Below are 5,186 nucleotides of genomic sequence, written 5' to 3'. Positions count from 1 at the left end.
CCCGTACCCCTTCCCGGCTCTTCGGGGACTAATGGGACATACCTACGAGGCGCATTCAATGTCCCTCATGGATCATTTGGGTTCTTGATTTTTCCCACTGATTCGGGTGGGGTTGTTGTTTTTTCGACCCCCGAGTCTTGATTGGGAATCATCACAAACCCTTTGGGAGATAGTCCCCCTTCCCCCAAAACCAGGCCCATCATCCCAAAAAAGACTCCCTCCCCCCAAAAAAGGGGTCTTTACTAACTTCATTATGTCCCGGGGAAAGGACCATCATCATATTGTACTTTCCCCCCTTGAACTTTGGTTGTTGTACTAAACGCGATTCCCAAAAAAAACTTTTAAATTTACGATTGAATAAGGTTTTTGCAAACATATCCTCTATGTGCATCGCGGGAAATGGGCCCCAAAATTATATCTTTACCCACTTGAATTACCCTTTCCCTGTCAAATAATCTATCTTTTATTAACATTGATTCCAATGCGTCCCTATTGGTTTGCTTGACTCTTTTTATGGAACAAACTTATCCCAACCTGAGGGATGCATTTTTCCATGGGTGGCTCGTAAGGCAAACCAATTCCCCCAATTTTCTTACTTCCCTCCCCCAATATAAAAAGGGGAACCAAATAGGTTTGTCCCCCAAAAATATAAACCCTACCTGACTTTATCTAAAAAATTTTAAAAAATTCAAAAAAAACTATATAACAAATCTTTAGAAATTAACAATTAAAAAGACACTAGATGCCAAAACTAGTAGCTTTAAAACCATTGAACATCAAATTTTTACCCAAAAGCATTTAAAATTTTAATTTTTTAACCAAAACCTAAAAAATTTTAATTATCACCCAAATTTTGAATATATCTTTTAAAAGAAGAAGAAAAACATGTAACTTACCTTGAGGGAAAACAATTAGGCAATTTGGGGGTTTTTGCAAAAATCGGACAACAAGGTAGCATTCTTGGAAAAAGGGGTTTGTGAAAAGGGAGTTGAAGCGGGGGCGGTTTTTTGCATTGTTACTTTCACCAATTTTATTCACGTTAGACAGCATTCTAAAAATGTGTATTTGAAATAACCCTTCTAAGAATGTTTATTTGAAAAACATTCTAAAAAATGTGTGTTTAGATTGATTTTCGATCTTTGTTTTAAAAATATTGCTGGGGGGGGATCAAAATGCCTAACACCCGATGATAGAAAAAAAAAAAAAACCCCTATCAACGGGCGGTTTTCCGAATGCTATTTATAGAATTTAGCCCATTAAAAATGATTCGTTTCCAAAAGCAATTGATTGTTAATTCTTTTAATTGGTTAAATTAAAATTTAAAATAACGTAATACTCCCCTTGTCCCCCAATAAATCATATTTACTTCAAATTTATTTTTTCATTTTTAAAAAACAATATAAAAAGTGGATCTCATATTCCATTTTCAACCCCTTTATTTTTCTTTTTTATTTTTTAAAACTTGGGGGTTGCCAAATGTGACTCTTATTGTGGGACATAAAATAGAATAAGGAATTTAAATGTGTATTTATAAGCTCCATGTCGGGGTTTTTTTTGTTGGTTCTTTCCCCCATATGCAAAAAGAGACGAACTAACACTAGGGTCATAGTTGATATAAATAGGAATCTTGTTGGGGTTTGGTACATTTATGAAGATTGAACATCCTCTTGGGGCTCTTTCTTTGTCTTTGTTGGGATTAGTCATGGGGGTTGGTTTGGGTTTCTTTTGTCTCGTCGAATCAAATTGCTTTTTTTCCCCTCTCACATGATTTATATATTTGATTTTTATGAAGTATATTATATTGTGTAGGAAGAGGAATTAAGGGTGGAAACATGGAATGAAGCTTGGATGTCTTTGAAAAATCGTGCAAAATCCCCAAAGTTAAGGTCTTGACCCGTCGTGAGTCAGGCTCTCAAAATGAAAAGGCCGGGTGCAAATTCCACCATGTGTTTAGGCTAAACTCTCTATGTTGCTCCAAATTGTAATTTAGGCTTTGTATGGATGTTTCTACACCTTTGAACTCATGTGTTTGTTACCAACAATGTGCTTAATGTTTATACACTATGTTTTTGGCTAATAATGTAGTGTTGTTCTTTCCTTTGCTATTGTCTCTTTAACATAGTTTGGGAATGTTTGTTTGTTGGTATCTTTATTGAATTAGAATTTTGAGAGGATAATTTGATAGTGGATTAAATAGGTGATTATAGTAGATGTTTATTTCTCGTAGCTTCCTTGGTTTATAGACATCGAAGATTGGTTCATAGGTTATGTGTTCGACTAATTGTGAACTACTCATGTGTACATGTTCGAGTGTATGTGATTAGATTGATGTTTTAATCCCTTCATGTTTTCGTTGTTATAGGTGTAGAACAATCTAGTCTAGAAGCAACTTGGAGTGGCATATTTTCTCATTTGAATAGTCTTTCTTTAGTTAACTTGTTGCTTTCTTTTGTCATTAACTTTGAAATCAAAAATCAAATATTTGTATGCTTTTATATGCTCTTAAGTGTAAACAATCTTTACTCCTGTGGATCGACACTTGAAATACTACTAGATCGTAATTTTGCGGTATCGTAGTATTATTAGAGTTAATTAATTAAACTTGATATCTTGTGTGAGCAGATGGATACTCTAAAATACGCATCCAGTTCACTTCTTGAAACATGTTCTTGATCCATTATTTATTTTGGGCTTAAGTTCTTTTGTACTAAATGAAATTTGAAAATCTTCTTGATCAATCGTAAACGTCCAATGCTCCTTTGATCGTCTTAACGATCGAAGTTTTCTTCACTTTGATCGCGTAATTGAAAATAAACATGAAAATACATGAGCTCTTGATTCATAAATCAAAATCACAAAATACATGGACGACGTTCGATTTAAAAGTTTGGGCCCTTTTCTTTCGAGAATAATAAAAGATAGCAAAAGTTGGGGTGTTACAGTGAAGTACTCTAGCTTTTGATCTATGTGAATTATTTTGCAAGTATAAGCTCTCTAATTTGTTGAAGTTTGAAGTCTTATTTATAGAGGAAAGCCAATCCTTGTTGTAGAAGGAAAAGATCTTTAAAATATGGTAAATGTTGGAGCAAATCTAAGGCATCTCGGTTGTGCCTTTCCCCGGCGGGCGCTCCTTGGTGGCGGTCACCGCGTTGGATCAGTCTGTTTCTCGGACCGCGCTTAACCTCAGCGATCCCCGAGCGGACTTCTTTTCCCAAGTGTAATTTTCAGGCGGACCGGCTCCTTTGCTCTCCCGCCGAGCGCCGGTCGCCGCATAACCCGCGGTCCCCGGGTCGAAAATTTATGCACATTTTAAAACACGTCAAAATACCAAAATAGACAAAATATGCAAATAATGGACGTGTAGAGTTTTTTGACATAAAAACGGACCAAATAATAGCCTAATAATGGCCTTAAAGCGTGAAAACCCAGGTGTATCAACTCCCTCAAATGTGAACAAATGTGTGGGCCTTGTTTGGGCGAGCCACTCAAAATTTTTTTTTTGAGAAGAAAACGAAAATAATGAAAAGAGCAAAAATAAAAAATAAAGGAAATTGGGTTGCCTCCCAACAAAGCGCTTTAGTTTTTAGTCGTTAGCTCGACTTAAAGTGGCCTTTTATTTGTGCGGATCACGACCAAGTGTTCAAAATTGGCATAGGGAGCAACTTGGTCATAACTTCTTCCACCACTTGTATTTCCCTTTATTGGTTTTGATAACATATATCTGGGTCCCCCTGGGTGCTTTCTTCTTCTTTTGTCTTTCTTACGGAGCGAGGTAGAGGGGTTATGATCGTCCTTTTTGGGAGAACGTCTTACCTCATTGACAATGTAGATAGTGGAGGTGAAGGGTCCTCACTTCAAATGAGTCTTGGGGTTTTGTCAAATCCGTGACCATGATTGCCTTGCCTGCTTGCCGTTCCATCTTCGCTTTGCCTCCTCAACTTGAGCATCTTTCTCGATCTTATAGGTGGAGTGACTATAGTTGTCACTAATTGTGATCTCGTCACGACCTACATCAATCAAAGCTTTGCAAGTGGCAAAAAAATCTCTCCCTAAGATTAGAGGCGTTCTTGTCCCCTTCCATGTCAAGCATAATAAAGTCGGGGGAAAATAAAATCATCACTTTAACTATGACATCCTCAATCCTTCCTACAGTTTTTATGGGCAGTTATCGGCCAAACTTAGTGTCACGTACGAAGTTTTGAGCGGCCGATGTTGAGCTTTTCGTAGTACCGATGACGAGATTGATGGAAGATCTTTTGATCGCATAGGGCCTTTTCAAATTTCGCTTCTCCAATCCGGCATCGATAATGAATTGGCGGGGTCTCTGCAGCTTCCCTTTCCATTTCCTTTTGGATGATCTCCACGAAAGATACGGTACAGAGTCGGCTTTTGTTGGCTTTTCTTCCTCATCACCTCTAGTAGCTTTGCATACTAGGTATTTCCTGCTGATTCAACTAGAGGAATGTTAGTATAAACTTTGCAAAACATGTTCAAAAAATGTTTGACTGCTCTTGACTTAAACTTCCTCTTTGGTTGGAAAGGTAACACGATCCATTGTGCCGCCGAGTCCCTGTGGGGTAAGTGCTTTGCCATCTCGGTGGCGGCCCGCGGGTGTGTGGCGTCGGCCGCGGTTTGGTGGGTCGGCGGCTTGCCAATGGTTGTGGCGGTCAGCGGTCCCTATTTGTTTGCTACCCACTTTTTGTTGATGTCGTCCCCTCGTGCGGTTTCCTTCGCCCCATCCTCATCTAACTTCTTTTGGATTTTTCCATTTGAGGTTGTTTATCCCAGCTTCAACCACTCAGATCTTGGTATCATTAACTTTTATTTTTGCATATTTCTTCCAAGATCCTCGTGATTCCTTGATCATACTTATCTCTTTTTTGGTTGTTTCAACTACTCCTCCTTTCTGACACTAAATCCTGCGGGGGTTTTCAGAAATTATTGTTAGAATAAGAAAGGTTTGGATGAGTTTGGTTTGCATTATAATTATTGAAATTACCGCCCCCGATTAGAGGCGATAATTATTGTTGTGGTTTGTCGGAACCGCCTCCTTGCATGTAGTTGATTTCCTCCACTATCGGGCCGGGTTTCGGTTTAGAGACATATGATGGAGGTTGGTGGAATCGGATCCTCCTTCCTCGATGTGTCATTTGGTATATCCCAACCCGAGTTCGGATTCCTTGCAA

The sequence above is a fragment of the Salvia hispanica genome, chromosome 4, assembly GCF_023119035.1.
Source record: "Salvia hispanica cultivar TCC Black 2014 chromosome 4, UniMelb_Shisp_WGS_1.0, whole genome shotgun sequence".
NCBI classification, from domain to species: Eukaryota; Viridiplantae; Streptophyta; class Magnoliopsida; order Lamiales; family Lamiaceae; genus Salvia; species Salvia hispanica.
Note: the sequence above shows the minus strand (reverse complement) of the source record.